The sequence below is a fragment of the Bufo bufo genome, chromosome 10, assembly GCF_905171765.1.
Source record: "Bufo bufo chromosome 10, aBufBuf1.1, whole genome shotgun sequence".
NCBI classification, from domain to species: Eukaryota; Metazoa; Chordata; class Amphibia; order Anura; family Bufonidae; genus Bufo; species Bufo bufo.
Window position 1 is genome coordinate 10,887,532 of NC_053398.1, and position 24,768 is coordinate 10,912,299.

The 24,768-nt window shown below is 43.1% G+C and overlaps 1 long non-coding RNA gene across 1 annotated transcript; it reads left to right on the top strand.

Annotated features, from left to right (window-relative positions):
- The first annotated feature begins 234 nt into the window (after positions 1-234).
- Positions 235-21,058, top strand: LOC120981151. The gene is made up of 3 exons (XR_005774628.1): positions 235-246; positions 17,883-17,884; positions 20,952-21,058. It is a non-coding gene; the product is annotated as an uncharacterized LOC120981151 (long non-coding RNA).
- Positions 21,059-24,768: the final 3,710 nt, after the last annotated feature.

The following is a 24,768-nucleotide window of genomic DNA, read 5'->3' on the forward strand; positions in this document are numbered from 1 at the left end:
ATAGGAGTGGCTATGTTCACACATGTATACTAATCTCAGCACACTTTGTGGGGGTGGGGAACCCTGATTTGTGGCCAGGAGCAGTACTGTCTGACACTGAGTATGTCGGCCTGCTCCCACCTTGTCACCGGTGGTTCCTGTGCTCCCGCACGGAGTTCTCTTATTTCCTTTGACCCCCTTTTGCTTGCAGGATTACATATTTTGCTTTTATTAACAAAATTCTGGCTAAAGGGATCAAAGTTCCTTGTCCAAGACAAGGCGTTCCCCTGTTTGTTTCCCCTGTTTCCCTGTCCATGCTCACGTATGTTATTATATGCAAGCACATGTGTATATCACTACACTGATGGCTGCAGTTAACTGCACTACATTTAATGTACGGGGATTTAATACCCCCCAAAAGCGCTCACAGGTGATCAGACTTCTAAAGAAGAGACGCACAGATGTCTGTTTTTTCCAAGAGCTGCACCTTAAGCTCGGCCATGTTCCTAAACTCTCCCAGTCCTACTTTAATCAGTGGTTCATCAGCTCTCATGCCAAGGCTTCCAGGGGCGCGGGGATTGCCATATCCAGGAGGGTTCCCTTCTCCCTTGTCTCATCCTTGACTGACCCAGAGGGACGCTTTATGTTCGTAAAAGGTAAAATTGGGACCGTGCTGGTAACACTGGCAAGTCTATACAGTCCTAACCGGGGTCAGGGCCTATGGTTGAAGACTACATTGACTAAATTTACTTCCTTTGCAGAAGGCATTTGTTTAATAGGGGGGGATCTTAATGTGGCCTTAAACCCACTAGTAGACGCTTCAGATCATTCCTCACAGTTGACCCAAGCGGCTATTGGCAGGATTAATAAGCATCTAGCAAGGGCCCATTTACTGGACACTTGGCGCCTGACTCATCCCACTGACTTAGATTACACGTTCTTCTCAGCTGCGCACAAGGTCTATTCCAGACTAGACTATATTTTCATCTCTGACGCTCACGCTGAACTGGTGAGTAACTCCACCATTGATCCTATGACAGTATCAGATCACGCTCCTGTCACGACATCCGTGGTGTTCTCTGAATTACCTCAGCAATCTCGACAATGGAGGTTAAATGAGACTCTGCTGGACGACGTAGAGGGAATGAGAGACATAGAAGCTAAATTACAACACTTCTTTAGGGAGAACACCACGGATGACGTCTCTGTCACGACTGTCTGGGAGACGCATAAGGCGGTCATCAGAGGGGAGCTGATTGCCCTGGGTAGTCGGAAAAAGAAGGAAAGACAAAAAACATTTCATACATTACTAGAGAAGATCTCAGCTTTAGAATCTCTGCACAAAAAATCCAGAACCACAGAGGCCCAACAAGAACTAACACTAACTAGGAAAAAATTAAAAGATCACCTTAACTATCACCAGGCCAAATCTTACCAATATGCCCAGTTCCGTTTTTATGCTCATGGAGACAAAGGGACGAGGCTTATGGCTTCGCTCCTTAAGCAGAAAAAAGATGCTTCCTATATAGCTGGAATTAAAGATAAAGATGGCAGGCTATTACATAAAACTTCAGATATTGCGAAAGAATTCCATAAGTTCTATAGTCAGCTTTATGGGCTCAAATGCCCAGATGAAGACACAGAAGCTAATATAGAGGAGGCTGCTGACAAGTTCTTGAGGAACCTCAATCTGCCCAAACTGGAGACCAAAGATAGGGAACAACTCCTTGCCCCAGTCACAATAGAAGAAATATCAAATATTCTGAGCTCCATGCCAATGGGGAAATGCCCTGGACCTGATGGGTTTTCTGTGGGGTATTATAAAAAACTATCATCTGTCCTAACCCCTCGTATGGCCACTTGGTGTAATTCCCTATTAAATGGTTCTGTTCTCCATAGGCAATCCCTGGAAGCGACGGTCACAATTCTCCCAAAAGCAGGTAAAGATCCTAACCAATGCGGCAGTTATAGGCCGATATCGCTTCTCAACGTAGACGTTAAAGTATGGGCAAAGTTGCTGGCTTCCCGCCTTGCTCCCCTTCTGCCGAAACTAATTCACCCGGACCAAGCCGGGTTTGTGCCTGGACGAGAGGGATATCAAAACTCCTGTAGGGTTCTCTCAGCAATGCAATTAGCTAAGAAAGAGAAGGCCTCACTGGTCCTTTTGGGTGTGGATGCGGAAAAGGCCTTTGACAGAGTGAGCTGGAGCTACATGAGGAAAACCCTACATAAACTTGGCATTCCAGAGCAATTCCAAACTGCCATCATGTCCCTCTACCATGAACCTAGTGCACGTATAAGGGTAAATGGTACATTATCCCAATCGTTCCCGATTACAAACGGGACTCGTCAGGGCTGTCCTCTGTCACCTACACTGTACGTCATGGTAATGGAGACATTACTGCAAGCTATAAGAGAACACCCCGGTATAAAGGGTCTCAAAATTAGGGATAGTTCTGTAGAATTTATAAATGCCGCTTATGCGGATGACCTACTGGTTATGCTCACAAACCCTGTCGAGGCCTTTCCGCATCTTCTATCCCTTTTCGAATTATATGGGAGGATCTCTAACTTTAAAGTTAATTATACAAAGTCAGAGGCGATGAACGTCTCAGCGCCAAGCAAAATGATTTCCTCTTTAAAAGGCACAACCCCGTTTATCTGGCAGGGTTCTCATCTTTCCTACTTAGGAATTAAATTACCAGCAGATTTGGACCAAACTTTCAGTTTGAACTTTAAACCCCTCTTAAATGATATACAGAAGCAGCTTCACTCGCTTAAAATCCCATATGTCTCTTGGATGGGTAGAAAGAACCTTCTGAAGGCCTTCATCATGCCCAGGCTCCTGTATGTGATGCAAATGTTGCCCGTTTTTATCCCTATGTCCTTCTTTTGTCAGGTCAGGAGGTTATTTAGAACGTTCCTTTGGGGTGGGAAATCCGCTAGATTAGCCCATAGCAGGCTGATACAGGGGAGGAGCACGGGGGGGTTTGGGTTACCAGACGCACACCTATACTATCAGGCGATTCATTTAAAAAGATGGATTCAGCTACATGCTACTAAATACCAGACTTGGGGATGCGACTTAGAACTTGCCCAACTTTCATCTGTCCAGAGAGCGGGCCTCTGGGGTCTTACTACTTCTAATCTTAGGTCGCAAGTTCTGCTTAGGGGAACCGCCTCAGTAATTCAACAGTTAAATGGCAAACTTAACCTCCTAAATAACCCCTCTCCATCTATGCCAGCGGATCTTCTTCCTTTCACTATACGACCGAATACCAAACAAATAGCAACGACCTGGCATAAACTACGCAAGTTTACAACAGAGGAATTCCTGGGGGCGACCTCGGGGGACTTATCTGATCAACACCCATTACACAACCTTATAAAAAAGTGTAATTTTCTAGAACTGATTGAACTTAACTCAGTCTCCAGACCACTAATAGAGAGTAATAGACATAAACCTACACAGTCTTGGTTTGAGAAACTTTTAACATTTGAGTCCATCCCACGTAAACTGATCTCTCTGTGTTACTTGGCTTTGGTTACTCCCCGCTCCCCTGGAACACCGCAATACCTGAGGCATTGGGCTGCTGAACTTGAGGTGGAACTGAATGAGACTGACATTATGAGGATACATGCGCACTCCCACGGTTTCTCAAGGTGCACCAGGATACAGGAACACACATACAAAGTCCTCACCCAGTGGTATATGACTCCGAAGCAAATGTTTATCAGGGGTATGAGACAGGACGATAAATGCTGGAGGTGTATGGAAGACACAGGTACTCTGTCTCACATCTTCTGGTCTTGTCCTAGGATCCGTCCATTCTGGGAAGGTGTCTTATCCACTATTCAGAAGATAACACATGTAGTTGTGGAGGTGCCCCCTACTCTTGTGCTCCTGTGGCTCCCGACTCCCTCTTTCTCTCCCTCAAAAAGATGCTTAACCACCCAATTACTCCAGGCGGCAAGGCTGCTCATCCCGCAGCACTGGTTGAGTACAGAACCCCCCACTGTGGAGGCATGGCTGAACAAGGTGGACCATATCTGTCGTATGGAGGAACTGGCGAGTTGGGAGGACAGGAATCACAATAAATATGTGAAGCTTTGGACACCCTGGCTCATGTTTAGGGATGACCCTCCGAATAGTCAGACGGCTCACGGGTCTGCTAGTAGTGGTACATTATGAGCTCACGGGTAGAGGGTATATATGCGCATTAATGGTACGCGTTCTGGACCATGTCTGAGTCACTGACAAAATAATACCTGTGAATATGAATACATTCAATATGCACTTTAGATATCTAATATGCTGCAAACGAACGAGTGTCATGGATGGATTGTTGTTGTTTTTGGTTATTCCTCTTTATCCTTCCCTCCCTCCTATTCCTTGTCCCTATCCCCATATCCTTCCCCTCCCCTTTTTCCTCTATTTCTGCGTCATTATGTTCACCAGTCATACTACAAGACCTTTATATACTGGTAAGATGCATCTGTAACCTTTGCATAATACTTGTATAATGGGATATGATTATTCTGTCTATATGTGAAAAATGGGAAATTAGTATTGTCCTGTTATTTATATACGGAATTCTGTTTAGGTCCATATCTACAGTCCTTCAAGCTGTTATGTATACTCAAAGCAATGTACGATATCAACCACTTTGTATATGTCACTGCATAATGTTGTAGTATGTATTTTCAATATACTTTTCAATAAAAAGAGAATTTTCAAAGAATATAACTACTATAATACTGCCTCCTATGTACAAGAATATAACTACTATAATACTGCCTCCTATGTACAAGAATATAACTACTATAATACTGCCTCCTATGTACAAGAATATAACTACTATAATACTGCCTCCTATGTACAAGAATATAACTACTATAATACTGCTCCTATGTACAAGAATATAACTACTATAATACTGCTCCTATGTACAAGAATATATCTACTATAATACTGCCTCCTATGTACAAGAATATAACTACTATAATACTGCTCCTATGTACAGGAATATAACTACTATAATACTGCCTCCTATGTACAAGAATATAACTACTATAATACTGCCTCCTATGTACAAGACTATAACTACTATAATACTGCTCCAATGTACAAGAATATAACTACTATAATACTGCCTCCTATGTACAAGAATATAACTACTATAATACTGCCTCCTATGTACAGGAATATAACTACTATAATACTGCTCCTATGTACAGGAATATAACTACTATAATACTGCCTCCTATGTACAAGAATATAACTACTATAATACTGCTCCTATATACAAGAATATAACTACTATAATACTGCTCCTATGTACAAGAATATAACTACTATAATACTGCCTCCTATGTACAAGAATATAACTACTATAATACTGCTCCTATATACAAGAATATAACTACTATAATACTGCCTCCTATGTACAAGAATATAACTACTATAATACTGCTCCTATATACAAGAATATAACTACTATAATACTGCTCCTATGTATAAGAATATAACTACTATAATACTGCTCCTATGTACAAGAATATAACTGCTATAATACTGCCCCTATGTACAAGAATATAACTACTATAATACTGCCTCCTATGTACAAGAATATAACTACTATAATACTGCTCCTATGTACAAGAATATAACTACTATAATACTGCTCCTATGTACAAGAATATAACTACTATAATACTGCTCCTATGTACAGGAATATAACTACTATAATACTGCTCCTATGTACAGCTATAATACTGCCTCCTGTATACAGGAATATAGCTTCTTTTCTACTATGTGTGTCTCTATTAGAGATGAGCAAATTTTTTTTAAATTTGATTCGGCCAGTTCGCCCAATTTTAAGAAAAAATTCGTTTTGATCCGAATTTATTCGCGGCGAACCGCGTTAAAGAACGTCTGTTTCCTGGCTGCAGAGGGACTATATAGTGGTGTAGAACACTGTGCCTTGCAGTAACACGCATAGGGAGTGAAACAATACTGTGAGTCCATATGACATGCAGATGTCACTTATTTGGGCAGTCACTGGGCCAAAACTGACCAAATAACTCAAGTATGAACTCAGCCTTACAGGTCGATGTTTGCGCCAAGAAGAACCGTCGTCAGCTGATTCCACATAGATGTCTACAGAACCTGTTCTATTAAAACCTTATACAAGTAGAGCCCCCCCCCCCCCCCAACAGAGCAGAACGGCAAATATATTTTACTTTTGCCACTAATACACAACAAAAAGGGCTGTAATTTTCGAATAAGCCCTTTTTTCCCACTAATACAAGCCAAAAGATGCTTTAGAACATATAACTGCACCGCACAAGGGCAAATAAGACGTAGAAATATTTCCTTGTAATAACCCCTGTTAATGGCGGTATCACACGGCACTTGCACCCCGATAACAAGAACTGTTTGCTGGAATTACAGAGCTGTATAATGGCGATTTGGATCCGCAGTCAGTGCAGCAAGGTGTAATAGGATTGTTCCCATTACCCAGGCTGTAACCTCCCCGACTGAACCCTGTTCTACAGAAATGCTGTGGAATGATTCCTCCCTATCCTTTCCCTGCACCTGGAATAATCTTTCCCTGCACTTGTAAATCATTTCTTTTAGCACAATGAAGTCTTTCCTAGCACTGTCCCTAGCGCCTGCTGACGTCTCTCCCTGCATTAAGCACACTGGAAAATGCCTGAATCCAAGATGGCTGAGGCTATTTATAGGGCTGTGACATCACAGGGCTGGCTGGCTGCTGATTGGCTGCATGCATGGCATTGTGGGTGATCCCCCGTACCCAGAATTCCTTGCTCCATGTCCTCACACGTGCAGCAGCCATTTTAGGAAAAAATGCGATTCGTTACCACAAAGCGTGAGGAAATTCGGATCGAATTCCAGTTCGTCAGCTTCGATTCGCTCATCTCTAGCCTCTAAATATAAAACATGTGACCTTTTTTTATTTTACTATATTTATCTTCTTACTTCAGGTGAATGTATTTCTCGCCCGGAGGCTAATGATACCGGCGCCCACTCACATCTGTCTAGACAAGTAGTTGAGTTTCTCCAGGGGTTTGGGAGGTGTTTAGCGGTTATTACCGGTGACATGTCTCTTATAGAGCTGAGGACGGTTAGTGATTGAAGATCAAAGCCGCTCAGCCCCATCCGTGTCGGCATCTGGAGGGTTCTCTGCCATGAAAGGGACTTCGAGACGCTATCATTATGGGAAGATAATTCGTACGGCGGTGAAAGACTCTTGAATCATAAAGTGTCAGCGTATCAAGGCACTCTCAAGTAAAACATCCTTCCTGTGCGTCAGCGTCCTGCCATTTATGGGGGGGGGACTGACGAGAAGAGATAATGGGATAATGGGAAACACGTATGGAACTGTCTCTTACATTTGTCTTATGATACAGTTGCTTCAACAGGGTTGAGATTTCCCAAAACAGTGCCACTCTTGTCCACAGGCCGTGCCTGGTATTACAGCTCAGTTCCAGTCAGTGGGGAGTCACAGCATCCATAGCCGCTTACAGTGGCATTGAAATACTGCCTTCATGTGCTGGTTTTAGGGGTGCGTTGCCTTTGCTATAAGGAGTGCCTCAGATACCCTGATACCTGCAGCTCGTCACCGCCACATAACTTTATATTACTTGTGTAGCGGTATTATATGCAAATTGTATAGAGCTGTTACTAGATTGCTTAATGTATGGACAGGGCCGTCTTTAACGCGGGGCAAAAGGGGCAGCCTCCCCGGGCCCAGTTGCTCCTGGGGGGCCCAAGGCAGCTGCCTCTTGAGGCCCTCTGGCCAGTGGCGTAGCGTGGGGGGGTCGTTGCCCCGTGCGCAAAATTCCAGGGGGCGCCAGCAGGGCCGCACCGCCAATTAGACAAAGTGAGGTGATGGCCCCAGGCGGCACGGCCCTGCTCAGAAGTGGGGGGGGCGGCGTCAGGGCACAGGGAGATGAGCGCTTCCATTGTGGAAGCGCTCATTTCCATAGTCATCTGTATCGCCGTCCTCAGGATAGCGATACAGATAGATGTGCTGCGGCGGGGCAGGGGAGGGAGAGGCGTCTCCCTTCCCCGTTCCTCTAATAGGCTGCAGGCACTAGGCCTGCAGCCTATCAGAGGCCGATGCAGGTGGCGAGATGACATCATCGCGCCGCCTGAGCCGTACAGCGCTGGACACAGGCCGGAAGAGGCCTGCATCACATCGCTGCCAGCCTGATGGAGGTAAGTATAAGTGTTTATTTTTTTTATATGGTACTACTTACTGGCACATGATTGGGGGGCATCTATGGGGGCACTTGTTACTGGCACATGATTAGGGGGCATCTATGGGGGCTCCTATTACTGGCACATGATTGGGGGGCATCTATGGGGGCACTTGTTATTGGCACATGATTGGGGGGCATCTATAGTGGTACTTGTTACTGGCACATGATTGGGGGGCATCTATTGGGGTACTTGTTACTGACACACAAAGAAGGGGTATTTTATATGGGGGCTCTGTATAGGGGCATTTTACACTGGGGCACATTATGGCGGGTACTATGGGGAAGGGGGGAGAGGAGTACTATGGGCTCATCTATAGGGGGCACTAAGAAGGGGTATTTTATACTTGCAAATTATGGGGGACACTGAGGGCATCTACTGGGGCACTATATATGGGGCATGTTATACTGGTACATTATGGGGGGGCACAAGGAGGAAGGGGGGAGAGGAGCACTATGGGGGTATTTACTGGGGGCACTATATAGCGGTATTTTATACTGGCAGATTATGGGGGCACTAGGGGGACATTAGCTCAACTGGCGGCATTAAAAGGGGGCATTGTTTGTACTGTCACATTATAAGGATAATTATTACTACTGGGGGGCATTATGATGGGCTTTATTACTACTGGGGGTCTATGGGGAACATGATTACTAGTATAGGCACTATGGGAGCATTATTACTTCTGGGGCACAGTGGGGACATGTTGGGGGCACTGTAGGAGCACTATTACTACCATATGTGTTCTAGCAGAGAATTATTCCTATTGGTGGGACTTTTGGGAGCACTATTACTGTGGGGGCACCTTGGCACAGTATCAGCTTACCACAATTATTTTTGGGGGACGTTACTATTAGTGTCAGGGGCACTATTTGCTGGGCGCAGTTATTTTAGGGCACTGTGTGCCAATAATTATTGAAGGGCACTATCTGCATGGTACTACTATTACCAGGGGGTTTATCTGTTTCTGCAGTTTAGTATTGAGGAGCACAGCGGCACAGTGTTGGGGGTGGTAGGAAGATTTGTCCAGATGATGAGAGGATGATGGAAAAGTAGTAAACTAAGAGTTTGTCAAACTGCAGAGACGAGAAATGGCTGAAAAATGGTGTTTGGGCTGAAGGTCTGAAAGGAGCCGATGAGGAAAGAGAACATCTACATCAAAGAGACGTCACTGGATGTAAGAGGTATGAGGCGCTGTATTACCCTGGATGTAAGAGGTATGGGGCGCTGTATTACCCTGGATGTAAGAGGTATGGGGCGCTGTATTACCCTGGATGTAAGAGGTATGGGGCGCTGTATTACTCTGGATGTAAGAGGTATGGGGCTGTATTACCCTGGATGTAAGAGGTATGAGGCGCTGTATTACCCTGGATGTAAGAGGTATGGGGCGCTGTATTACCCTGGATGTAAGAGGTATGGGGCGCTGTATTACCCTGGATGTAAGAGGTATGGGGCGCTGTATTACTCTGGATGTAAGAGGTATGGGGCTGTATTACCCTGGATGTAAGAGGTATGGGGCGCTGTATTACCCTGGATGTAAGAGGTATGGGGCTGTATTACCCTGGATGTAAGAGGTATGAGGCGCTGTATTACCCTGAATGTAAGAGGTATGTGCGCTGTATTACCCTGGATGTAAGAGGTATGGGGCGCTGTATTACCCTGTATGTAAGAGGTATGTGCGCTGTATTACACTGGATGTAAGAGGTATGGGGCGCTGTATTACCCTGTATGTAAGAGGTATGGGGCGCTATATTACCCTGGATGTAAGAGGTATGGGGCGCTGTATTACCCTGTATGTAAGAGGTATGGGGCGCTGTATTACCCTGGATGTAAGAGGTATGTGCGCTGTATTACCCTGGATGTAAGAGGTATGGGGCGCTGTATTACCCTGGACGTAAGATGTATGTGCGCTGTATTACCCTGGATGTAAGAGGTATGGGGCGCTGTATTACCCTGTATGTAAGAGGTATGGGGCGCTGTATTACCCTGGATGTAAGAGGTATGGGGCGCTGTATTACCCTGGATGTAAGAGGTATGTGCGCTGTATTACCCTGGATGTAAGAGGTATGGGGCACTGTATTACCCTGGATGTAAGAGGTATGGGGCGCTGTATTACTCTGGATGTAAGAGGTATGGGGCTGTATTACCCTGGATGTAAGAGGTATGGGGCGCTGTATTACCCTGGATGTAAGAGGTATGGGGCTGTATTACCCTGGATGTAAGAGGTATGAGGCGCTGTATTACCCTGAATGTAAGAGGTATGTGCGCTGTATTACCCTGGATGTAAGAGGTATGGGGCGCTGTATTACCCTGGATGTAAGAGGTATGTGCGCTGTATTACCCTGGATGTAAGAGGTATGGGGCGCTGTATTACCCTGTATGTAAGAGGTATGGGGCGCTATATTACCCTGGATGTAAGAGGTATGGGGCGCTGTATTACCCTGTATGTAAGAGGTATGGGGCGCTGTATTACCCTGGATGTAAGAGGTATGTGCGCTGTATTACCCTGGATGTAAGAGGTATGGGGCGCTGTATTACCCTGGACGTAAGATGTATGTGCGCTGTATTACCCTGGATGTAAGAGGTATGGGGCGCTGTATTACCCTGTATGTAAGAGGTATGGGGGGCTGTATTACCCTGGATGTAAGAGGTATGGGGCGCTGTATTACCCTGGATGTAAGAGGTATGTGCGCTGTATTACCCTGGATGTAAGAGGTATGGGGCGCTGTATTACCCTGGATGTAAGAGGTATGGGGCGCTGTATTACCCTGGATGTAAGAGGTATGGGGCGCTGTATTACCCTGGATGTAAGAGGTATGTGCGCTGTATTACCCTGGATTTAAGAGGTATGGGGCGCTGTATTACCCTGTATGTAAGAGGTATGTGCGCTGTATTACCCTGTATGTAAGAGGTATGGGGTGCTGTATTACCCTGGATGTAAGAGGTATGTGCGCTGTATTACCCTGGATGTAAGAGGTATGGGGCGCTGTATTACCCTGCATGTAAGAGGTAAGAGGCGCTGTATTACCCTGGATGTAAGAGGTATGGGGCTGTATTACCCTGGATGTAAGAGGTATGGGTCGCTGTATTACCCTGTATGTAAGAGGTATGGGGCTGTATTACCCTGGATGTAAGAGGTATGGGGCGCTGTATTACCCTGGATGTAAGAGGTATGGGGCGCTGTATTACCCTGGATGTAAGAGGTATGGGGCGCTGTATTACCCTGTATGTAAGAGGTATGGGGCGCAGTATTACCCTGGATGTAAAAGGTATGGGGCGCTGTATTACCCTGGATGTAAGAGGTATGGGGCTGTATTACCCTGGATGTAAGAGGTATGAGGCGCTGTATTACCCTGGATGTAAGAGGTATGGGGCGCTGTATTACCCTGGATGTAAGAGGTATGGGGCTGTATTATCCTGGATGTAAGAGGTATAGGGCTGTATTACCCTGGATGTAAGAGGTATGGGTCTGTATTACCCTGGATGTAAGAGGTATGAGGCGCTGTATTACCCTGGATGTAAGAGGTATGAGGCGCTGTATTATCCTGGATGTAAGAGGTATGGGGCGCTGTATTACCCTGGATGTAAGAGGTATGGGGCTGTATTACCCTGGATGTAAGAGGTATGGGGCGCTGTATTACCCTGGATGTAAGAGGTATGAGACGCTGTATTACCCTGGATGTAAGAGGTATGGGGCGCTGTATTACCATGGATGTAAGAGGTATGTGCGCTGTATTACCCTGGATGTAAGAGGTATGGGGCGCTGTATTACCCTGGATGTAAGAGGTATGGGGTGCTGTATTACCCTGGATGTAAGAGGTATGGGGCGCTGTATTACACTGGATGTAAGAGGTATGGGGCGCCGTATTACCCTGGATGTAAGAGGTATGGGGCGCTGTATTACCCTGGATGTAAGAGGTATGGGGCGCTGTATTACCCTGGATGTAAGAGGTATGAGGCGCTGTATTACCCTGGATGTAAGAGGTATGGGGCGCTGTATTACCCTGGATGTAAGAGGTATGGGGCGCTGTATTACCCTGGATGTAAGAGGTATGGGGCGCTGTATTACCCTGGATGTAAGAGGTATGGGGCGCTGTATTACCCTGGATGTAAGAGGTATGGGGCGCCGTATTACCCTGGATGTAAGAGGTATGGGGCGCTGTATTACCCTGGATGTAAGAGGTATGGGGCGCTGTATTACCCTGGATGTAAGAGGTATGAGGCGCTGTATTACCCTGGATGTAAGAGGTATGGGGCGCTGTATTACCCTGGATGTAAGAGGTATGGGGCGCTGTATTACCCTGGATGTAAGAGGTATGGGGCGCTGTATTACCCTGTATGTAAGAGGTATGGGGTGCTGTATTACCCTGGATGTAAGAGGTATGGGGCGCTGTATTACCCTGGATGTAAGAGGTATGGGGCGCTGTATTACCCTGGATGTAAGAGGTATGGGGCGCTGTATTACCCTGGATGTAAGAGGTATGGGGCGCTGTATTACCCTGGATGTAAGAGGTATGGGGCGCTGTATTACCCTGTATGTAAGAGGTATGGGGCGCTGTATTACCCTGGATGTAAGAGGTATGGGGTGCTGTATTACCCTGTATGTAAGAGGTATGGGGCGCTGTATTACCCTGGATGTAAGAGGTATGGGGCGCTGTATTACCCTGGATGTAAGAGGTATGGGGCGCTGTATTACCCTGTATGTAAGAGGTATGGGGCGAAGTATTACCCTGGGTGTAAGAGGTATGGGGTGCTGTATTACCCTGGATGTAAGAGGTATGGGGCTGTATTGCCCTGGATGTAAGAGGTATGGGGTGCTGTATTACCCTGGATGTAGGGGGGATGGAGGGGTTAGTAGTACACTACTGTCTGCACATTGTAAAAAAAAAAAAACTGTAATCTGCCAAATACTATATATTTGTGTCAGAAGTTTTGCTTTTTTAATTTTTAGAATAATGATACAGACATTTTATTTGATACTTTTGTGCTGATTCTTTTTTCTTCTTCTCTATATTAAGGGACACTTTAGTCACCAGAACCACAACAGCTAAACGTCGTAGTTCTGGTGTCTACAGCAAGTCTCTGCAAGCTTTTTAATGTAAATGGCTAGTGGCCGCTCATCATTATTAAAGTTTCCTACTCTACCAGGTGTGTGGATTTTTTTTGGGTGTGTGTGTTGTGGTGGAGGGTGTGATCGCATGCTAGGGTGCGGGAAGGCGGGATCCAGGGGGCCCAAGTGAATTCTTGCCCAGGGTCCAATCAATATTAAAGACGGCCCTGTTAATGGAGCTGTTATATGGTTACTGTATACATGTATGGTGGCACTGTGTGACTAAAGGTTTGCAGGATATGGCATTGTGATTTAGTTAACTGCATGGAAACGTTACCACTTACGGTACTTAAAATTAACCCCTTTTGGCATGGTTCTATATGCATTGCATGACCGTGCACCATAAAGAGGAGGGACACCCACAGCCGGCACCGTACAGGACACCATTTAATGTAAGGCTGACCAAGGAACCCTTTGAAATGTTGTAAGCAAACATATCTACAAGCTTATTATTAACCCATTGTTTGCCTGACTAGGCTGGAACATTTGCTGTACATGTGGAAAAACCTGGGGTTAGGGAGGGTAAATTAGCAAAGTGCAAGTCAGGAGAGGATAAGAGAGGGCACAATGCTGGAACACGCTCAGGTCACGTGGGGTGGATTTCTCAATAGGCGGTGTAACTTCAGAGACATGTGAAATGCTGAGACTGGAATCATTACAGCCAAATAACTCAAAGGCCCCAAGGTAAAATCAACTGCACCTCATTATAATAAAATACAGCACGGTGCTGTAAATGTGCCCAGATGAAGAGAAAATTACAAAAAATAAGGCTACTTTCACACTCGCGTTTTGGTTTCCGTTTCTGAGATGCGTTCAGGGCTCTCATAAGCGGTCCAAAACGGATCAGTTTTGCCCTAATGCATTCTGAATTGAAAAGGATCCGCTCAGAATGCATCAGTTTGCCTCCGATCAGTCTCCATTCCATTTTGCTGTCCACCTGATGAAGCGGAGCCAAACGGATCCGTCCTGACACACAATGTAAGTCAATGGGGACGGATCCGTTTTCTCTGACACAATCTGGCACAATAGAAAACGGATCCGTCCTCCATTGACTTTCAATGATGTTCAAGACGGATCCGTCATGGCTATAGAAGACATAATACAACCGGATCCGTTCATGACGGATGCATGCGGTTGTATTATTGTAACGGAAGCGTTTTTGCAGATCGATGACGGGTCCACAAAAACGCTAGTGTAAAAGTAGTCTAATATTATAATAGTAATAATAATAGTTGTAACAATGATACACTAATAATAATAATAAAAAGAGGAAAACAAAAATAATAATAGTGTCTAATATTAAAAATAATATATATTATATTTATAATAATAGAGTGCTAAAAATTAGAATAGTATTACAATAATAATACACTACTAATAATATTAACAACAATAGAGTAATAATAAAAATCATAATATACTAACAATAGTAATACACTAATAAAATTAAAAATACATTAACTATTAATTTTCATAATTTCATTTCAATTCAGTAATATATTTAATTTTTTATAATTAATATTGTTATTAGTAATTATATAGTGAAACCACTAATAATATAGTTTTAAATAAAAAATTTTTTATGAATTATACATAAGTTATACATAACGTCACTAATAAAAAATATTCTATTATTATCTTAATCTCATATTTTTTCAAATAATTAAAATTTTGTACATTATTTATGTAGATATCTTAATGATATGTTTTTATGTTCCATTGACTTGTACTATAAACAGTAATTTGACGTGTATGTTATTATTAAGAATAATGATAATAATTATTATTATTTTGGAATGTTTAATAATAGGTGATGATTTGTTGGTTTTTGATCTCTCGGGCATCACTGCCATTTTGCCGTGGACACCCTGAAATCACAGGGCTGTTGTGTCCTAAGAATTCACTACAGAATTCCACTAATACACTACAGAATTCCTGCCCAATCCTTCTCTCCCTCAACATCCAAGTAAGTTCTGATATTACCCTAGTCATACTTAAATCCATAAACCGAGCTGTAAGGTCGCATCATTGCTAACTTATGGGATATTTCAAGTACTATTATTTCAATACCTGGAACATAGAAGTTGACAGACTAAACGTTCATTTTAAAAAAAAAAACTCTTTTATTGGTACAAGTAATACAGAATAAAAGACATTCAATATAACATTTTGTGTACATCATCAACCCTTAATAATTTTTCATTTTAGAGGCACCGCCATGGGTACATACTTTACCCCAACCCTTGATTTTTTTTATCTATAGGACACTTTAGCTGTAAAATGTTTACTAGTTTTGATGCTGGGCACTCAATCGACTTAGGGTACTCTATCGACTTAGGGTACTTTCACACTTGCAATCCGGATGCAAACGGATGCATTTGTGAGACGGATACGGATGCGGATCCGTCTCACAAATGCATTGCAATACCGTATCCGTCTTTCCAGTTGTCATCCGGAAAAACGGATCCGATATTATTTTTTTTTTTTCATGCAGACCGTAAAACCAGATCCGTTTTTCCGGAACACTTGGGGCCGGATCCGGCATTAATGATTTCAATGGAAATTAATGCCGGATCCGGGCATTCCGGCAAGTGTTCAGCATTTTTGGCCGGAGAGAAAACTGCAGCCAAAAAACATAAGAGGGACTGAACTGAAGACATCCTGTTGCATACTGAACGGAATGCTCTCCATTCAGAATGCATTAGGATAAAACTGATCAGTTTTTTTTACGGTATTGAGCCCCTGTGACGAAACTCAATACCGGAAAAGAAAAACGCTAGTGTGAAAGTACCCTTAGCTGCAGATTGACAAGTAAAAGTTAGATTATACAGGCAGAGATACAGACAGCTCTGTAAGGGCAGGTTCATATCTGCGTTGTGAACTTCAGCAGTGTAATCCGGTGACTGTATCCGGCATACATGCTACACGCAACATTTTTTGTCTGGCCAAAAGTTGGCATATGTGCAGCCGGATTACCGCCAGATCCCATTACAGTGAATGAGGATCCGGCGGTGCACGGTGGTATCCGGCTATACTGGATAAGTTAAATTCCATCTGTCTGTTCCTCCACCAGAACAAACTGCCGGAGTTCACAGCGCATATGTGAACACAGCCTAACCAAGCACAGCATGACTTTGATGTATGCGTCACCAGGCTGGGCACTGGGAAAGGACAAAGTCTGACTTGTGATATTAATTATTTAACACAATAAAACGAACCCTGGCATATCTGGTAACAGAGATAAGGGACGTGACGTTTCATCCTACCGGCTGTTCTACAGCTGCCACAAATCCTTATTTGATCTCCTAAGGCTACTTTCACATTTGCGGTTTTCTTTTCCGGCACTGAGTTCCGTCACAGGGGCTCTATACCAGAAAAGAACTGATCAGGTTCATCCTCATGCATTCTGAATGGAGAGTAATCCGTTCAGGATGCATCAGGATGTCTTCAGTTCAGTCATTTTGACTGATCAGGCAAAAGAGAAAACCGTAGCATGCTACGGTTTTATCTCCGGCGAAAAAAACTGAAGACTTGCCTGATCCAGCATTTTTTGTCCATAGGAACTTATTAGTGCATTCAAAATACCGGAATGCCGGATCCGTCCTTCCGGTCTCGCAAAAAAGGTGAAAAAAGTAAATGCCGGATCCGTTTTGCCGGATGACACCGGAAAGACGGATCCGGCATTTCAATGCATCTTTTTGACTGATCAGGCATTTTTAAGACTAATCAGGATCCTGATCAGTCTTACAAATGACATCAGTTGGCATACGTTTTGCCAGATCCGGCGACGGAACTGCTTGCCGGATCACTCTGCCGCAAGTGTGAAAGTAGCCTTAGGGTACTTTCACACTTGCGGCAGGACGGATCCGACAGGCTGTTCACCATGTCGGATCCGTCCTTCCGCTATTTCGCCGTGCCGCCAGACCGCCGCTCCGTCCCCATTGACTATAATGGGGAAGGGGCGGAGCTCTGGCGCAGCACGGCGGTGCACGGCGAAAGCCGCCGGACTTAAAAGTTGGACATGCAGGACTTTTTAGTCCGGCGGCTTTCGCCGTGCACCGCCGTGCTGCACTCCGCCCCCGTCCCCATTATAGTCAATGGGGACGGAGCGGCGGTCCGGCAGCACGGTGAAATAGAGGAAGGACGGATCCGAAATAGTGAACAGCCTGTCTGATCCGTCCTGCCGCAAGTGTGAAAGTAGCCTTAGTCTTGTCATTTTTTTTGCTTTTGTGCTGAAGTTCCTTTATAACCTTGTTTTTTGGACTTGATCCTTTACATAAAATAGGTGATGTGACCTTCAATGGTCCTGTCCCTGAATTCAGCTCACCATTTCTGAATGTCCCATCTGCAACAGTGTTGCAAATTGTTGAAAACTGCTAAATAAATTAGTATGCACTTTTTGAGAGACTGGATACTTGCAGAGTTTGTCCCCATTCCTTGGTTAATCTTGGTGTTATTGTACGCTTTTGTACTTTGTAACTATTGGGGTCTTTAGGAAGCATTTAGTCGTCTATTACATATTTCTACATGCTGTGAACCTTTTCCATAGATTTCAATTCATTTAAAACTGTTTTCCAGGGAGATTTTTTATTTTTTTTTGCATACAGAATCATTGCTCACCTCCACGGATCTCTTGCCACTTCCGTTCCAGTGCTTTTCACATCCTGATCCTGGCTTTAAACACTGGAAATGCCAAGAAATGTCCACCCATCTGGGGGTTTTCTCACGGGCCCCTTCTCATCTATAGGGCTGTAATGTAGAGGGACTGTAAGCTTATATATCATATGACTGCCAGGGGAGATTATGCAGAAGATTACATAAGGGGCTGGGTGTATTTTCTGGTATGAAAGATACACAAACAAGATAATAATTGGATGTTGACTGATTGAAACCTGAGCCTTACAGGAAAAGCTCTGTGCCAGGCGGGCATGAAAAGGCTGTGACTGAAGTGGCATGATCTTCTTCTCTGTATGATACCTTTAGAGGGCATCTCCTGGATAACACCCTAAACATCCTCTTACTTATTTCTGTTTCTGGGAAAGCTGGGTGACAATGGCATCATCTCTGCAGTAAGAGAAGGGGGCACTTTATTATGAGGGTACTTTGGCTGTCCCCAGCTTGAGGGCCGCTGTGGCTCATCCTAGTCTAAGGTGCTGTGGCTGTGTCACTATTATGGAGGCACTCTGGCTGTATTTTTTATGGGGTGCTGTTACTGTCACTGTTGTGGGGGACTGTCACTGTTATGGAGTCACTCTTGCTGTCTTTGTTATGGAGACACTGTAGCTTTCACTGGTATGTGACACTGTAGCTGTCCTTATTATGGAGGCACTATGGCTGTCACTATTATGGGGAACTATATCTGTGGCTGTCACTGTTTTGGGTGCACTGTTATGGGGGCACTGCAGCTGTCACTGTTATGGAGGCACCGCAGCTGTCACTGTTATGGGGGCACTGCAGCTGTCACTGTTATGGGAGCTTTGTGGCTGTCACTGTTATGGGGGCTCTGTGGCTGTCACTGTTATGGGGGCTCTGTGGCTGTCACTGTTATGGGGGCTCTGTGGCTGTCTCTGTTATGGGGCTCTGTGGTTGTCACTGTTATGGGGGCACTGTGGCTGTCTCTGTTATGGGGGCACTGTAACTGTCACTATTATGGAGGCACTGCAGCTGTCACGGTTATGGGAGCACTGTGGCTGTCACTGTTATGTCGGTACTGTGGCTTTTACTTTTATGGGGGGCACTGTGGCTGCCACTTGTGTAATGTACTGTGGCAATCACTATTTAGGGACACTGTAGCTATCATTATTATGGAAACACTGTGGCTTTTACTGTTATGGGGGCACCGTGACAGTCGCTAATATTTCTGTGTCACTATTTTGGGGACATTGTAGCAGACATTGATATGGAGGCACTGTGTCTGTCACAGTTACGCGGTCCTATGGCAGTCATCAGTTTGGGCTTTACTGTGGCTACACTATTTTGAGGGTACTTATCTGTTGTTGTCATGGAGACACTGTGACCAGTACTGTTATGGTAGCACTGTGTCTGTTACTATTATGGGGGCACTTTGGTTGTCCTTAGTTTTGGGGCACAGTGGCCATCATTTATATGGGTGCACTGTGGTTGTCAATGTTATGGGGCACTTTGGTTGTCACCGGTTTTGGGACACAGTGGCTATCATTTATATAGGAGCACTGTGGGCAATTGGGGGGGGGGGGGCGCCGTTTTAGTTTTCGCCTCAGGCAGCAGAAAGGCTAGGTGCACCCCTGACTCTGGCTGTCGCTGTTTTGGTGCCACAATCACTGTCATGGTTATGTGATCAGGTGGATTTGATTGGGATGGATTAGAGGGTGTGGTCTATAGTTTAATGGGTGAGACGTGCACCTAAAAATAAAAAAAAATAGGCAAATATGACCTAGAATGGTCAATGGGGGGCTCCTTAGTGGAAGCATTGACCTCATGGTGGTCACAATGGTGGCCCTACCAAGGGCAAAAGTCACAACCCCTATTATAACTCATGCCTTATTTCGGTAGGAGCCTCCCTTTAACCACCCTAGATCTGTGATATATGTCAGATACCGGAGAACCTCTCGGAGTGATGTGTCCTTGGAAACTGATACAAACATTGGTCACCGCTGTAATAACGCATCTCATCCAGGCGTGTGCAATAAATTCATTGACTGCGCCCAGATCAGAGGTGATGAATGGGGCCCCGACCGCCTCTTCCAGTAAGCCGGACTCCTGCCGCTTCTGTGAATCATTGTCTTATCAGCAACAACCCGATCACAGGACTCTCTGATAATTCGCACTCTATGGTCAATCATTGACCGATCCATCTATTTCTGGAAGGATCAGTCCGGATGTGATGTTATCAAGGAGGGGAAAGTTCACAGAAAGAGTCATTCAAGCTTCTAACTCTGCGGCAATTGTGCCTTTTAATTCTTGAAATTCTTTTACCTTCATCAGCTGCAATGTGTAGATTTTCAGGTAATGTAAAGTTAAAGGTCAAGTCCAAGAGATCAAGAAAACTACCCCCCCCCCCCCCCCCCCCCCCCCCATACACACACACACTTTTTATGATGGGAATACCCCTGGTTTAGAACCCTCTCTTCAGAACCCTGACCTTAGCTTGAGTGGAGAATAGTTACAAAGAGTGTCTCCTTCTCTGGAGGACCCAGCGCGTCCATACATTACACACAGACCATTTATTTCTATGGACATTGTGTAATACTTTCTTACTCCTGTGGGGGCACTGCAGGGGAACTGAACGCTTGGTGCTCGGTTACCCTACAGACAACAGCTCATAGCTGGGGGCCCAACAGTGGGATACCTTGTGATCAGCGGCCATTGGGGGCCTCCTGGCTATCAGACAGGTGCATTGCTTGTCACACTTTTGTTTCTCTATGAGCCATGCACCTATGGATCCACACGTGACCTATGGATCTACACGTGACCAGGGAAGATTTTTATTTTCTGGAAGCCATAGAGGAAATAAAAAAAAACTTAAGTTCCTGTTCAGTAGGTGAAATTTTGAAAACGGGAGAAATGCTACAAGTACCGTAAGGGAAAGTTGAAAAGAACTTTGAAGAGAGAGTTCAAGAGGGCGTGAAACCGTTAAGAGGTAAACGGGTGGGGTCCGTGCGGTCCGCCCGGAGGATTCAACCTGGCGGGATTCAGGCAGTCGGCCGGCCCGCATCTTTGCGGACTCCCCCGCCCGCCCTTCCGGCGGCCCCCCTCACGGTAATTTGTTACAAAATAGCGCAACTTTTTGTTTTACGCTAAAATTGTACACTTAATTTACTGATACATTGTATTATACCTAGTGCAAGTCTGAGGAAGGGGGAGGTACATGACACAGGGTCTCAAGCATACCTTACTAAATTCTTGTGTCATGCTCCGCCCCCTCAGATACTGCATGAATTAGACATGTTGTATCAGTTTTTCTTTAGACTGTTCTCTTAAAAACTGAGATTGAAAGGAACCCAAGACCAAGCGCCAAAAGTATCCCTAACCTGACGGATTCCTGCAGTGCACATCACTGTTCGCCTTTTCCTCATGTTCAGTAATGTATCAGTGAGCTAAACAGCTCATCCCCAGCCTATACTCCAGGCTTACCTACACTGATACATTGTAGCAAACCCATAGCTCTGTGAGAAAGACTAGGCCAAAGAAGGTTTTCAGCCTCTGACGTAAATCAGAGTGCATTCACTCACTGACCGCAAGCGGTGGTCTTAAAACAGGCGAGGAGCTGGTGCTCTACATGTATGAGACAGTGGTACGACATAATGAGGGGTCCTCCAAAATTTTAAATACATGGTCGCTGTCATACAGAAACAGCGCCACACCATTGAAGTGAATAGACTGGAAGTGCAGCACCGCACACAACCTGTGGACAGATGAGGCGCTGATTATCAAAGAAAGGCGCCATTATTATTATTATCCTGCGCAATCTCTTTCAGTCTTAGAATTCCATCTATGATCTGGGAGAAATTGAGTGATAATTGTTACAGAAGTGTACACCACGAGCGCCATGCTATTGTCACGTACCTAACCCATTAACACGTGAACTCATAACTCACTGAGACAAACTAAAATAGTTTTAAGTGATTATATTGCTGTACGGATGACCTATGTAAAAATGTACCGTCACATCACTGCTGAAATATTTACATCCCTCAAGGCTGAAATTCTATAGTTAAACTATAATAAAAACTGTAATTCAGATATAGTATGTTCTATTGTTCTTCTGACAACCCAATAAAGCAAATATTATAGTAGTTACATTCTTGCACATAGGAGGCAGTATTATAGTAGTTATATTCCTGTACATAGGAGGCAGTATTATAGTAGTTATATTGTTGTACAGAGGAGGCAGTATTATAGTAGTTATATTCTTGTACATAGGAGCAGTATTATAGTAGTTATATTCCTGTACATAGGAGGCAGTATTATAGTAGTTAGATTCTTTTACATAGGAGCAGTATTATAGTAGTTATATTCTTGTACATAGGAGCAGTATTATAGTAGTTATATTCTTGTACATAGGAGGCAGTATTATAGTAGTTATATTCTTTTACATAGGAGCAGTATTATAGTAGTTATATTCCTGTACATAGGAGCAGTATTATAGTAGTTATATTCTTGTACATAGGAGGCAGTATTATAGTAGTTATACTCTTGTACATAGGAGCAGTATTATAGTAGTTATATTCTTGTACATAGGAGAAGTATTATAGTAGTTATATTCTTGTACATAGGAGGCAGTATTATAGTAGTTATAGTCTTGTACCTAGGAGCAGTATTATAGTAGTTATATTCTTGTACATATGAGCAGTATTATAGTAGTTATATTCCTGTACATAAGAGCAGTATTATAGTAGTTATATTCTTGTACATAGGAGCAGTATTATAGTAGTTATATTCTTGTACATAGGAGCAGTATTATAGTAGTTATATTCCTGTACATAGGAGCAGTATTATAGTAGTTATATTCTTGTACATAGGAGCAGTATTATAGTAGTTATATTCTTGTACCTAGGAGCAGTATTATAGTAGTTATATTCTTGTACATAGGAGGCAGTATTATAGTAGTTATATTCTTGTACATAGGAGCAGTATTAGAGTAGTTATATTCCTTTACATAGGAAGCAGTATTATAGTAGTTATATTCTTGTACATAGGAGGCGGTATTATAGTAGTTATATTCTTGTACATAGGAGCAGTATTATAGTAGTTATACTCTTGTACATAGGAGCAGTATTATAGTAGTTACATTCTTGCACATAGGAGGCAGTATTATAGTAGTTATATTGTTGTACAGAGGAGGCAGTATTATAGTAGTTATATTCTCGTACATAGATGGCAGTATTATAGTAGTTATATTCTTTTACATAGGAGCAGTATTATAGTAGTTATAGTCTTGTACATAGGAGGCAGTATTATTGTAGTTATATTCCTGTACATAGGAGCAGTATTATAGTAGTTATAGTCTTGTACATAGGAGCAGTATTATAGTAGTTATATTCTTGTACATAGGAGGCAGTATTATAGTAGTTATACTCTTGTACATAGGAGCAGTATTATAGTAGTTATATTCTTGTACATAGGAGAAGTATTATAGTAGTTATATCCTTGTACATATGAGCAGTATTATAGTAGTTATATTCTTGTACATAGGAGCAGTATTATAGTAGTTATATTCTTGTACATAAGAGAAGTATTATAGTAGTTATATTCTTGTACATAGGAGCAGTATTATAGTAGTTATAGTCTTGTACATAAGAGCAGTATTATAGTAGTTATACTCTTGTACATAGGAGGCAGTATTATAGTAGTTATATTCCTGTACCTAGGAACAGTATTATAGTAGTTATATTCTTGTACATAGGAGCAGTATTATAGTAGTTATATTCTTGTACATAAGAGAAGTATTATAGTAGTTATATTCTTGTACATAGGAGCAGTATTATAGTAGTTATAGTCTTGTACATAGGAGCAGTATTATAGTAGTTATATTCTTGTACATAGGAGGCAGTATTATAGTAGTTATATTCCTGTACATAGGAGCAGTATTATAGTAGTTATATTCTTGTACATAGGAGCAGTATTATAGTAGTTATATTCTTGTACATAGGAGCAGTATTATAGTAGTTATACTCTTGTACATAGGAGCAGTATTATAGTAGTTACATTCTTGCACATAGGAGGCAGTATTATAGCAGTTATATTCTTGTACATGGGAGCAGTATTATAGTAGTTACATTCTTGCACATAGGAGGCAGTATTATAGTAGTTATATTGTTGTACAGAGGAGGCAGTATTATAGTAGTTATATTCTCGTACATAGATGGCAGTATTATAGTAGTTATATTCTTTTACATAGGAGCAGTATTATAGTAGTTATAGTCTTGTACATAGGAGGCAGTATTATTGTAGTTATATTCCTGTACATAGGAGCAGTATTATAGTAGTTATAGTCTTGTACATAGGAGCAGTATTATAGTAGTTATATTCTTGTACATAGGAGGCAGTATTATAGTAGTTATACTCTTGTACATAGGAGCAGTATTATAGTAGTTATATTCTTGTACATAGGAGAAGTATTATAGTAGTTATATCCTTGTACATATGAGCAGTATTATAGTAGTTATATTCTTGTACATAGGAGCAGTATTATAGTAGTTATATTCTTGTACATAAGAGAAGTATTATAGTAGTTATATTCTTGTACATAGGAGCAGTATTATAGTAGTTATACTCTTGTACATAGGAGGCAGTATTATAGTAGTTATATTCCTGTACCTAGGAACAGTATTATAGTAGTTATATTTTTGTACATAGGAGCAGTATTATAGTAGTTATATTCTTGTACATAAGAGAAGTATTATAGTAGTTA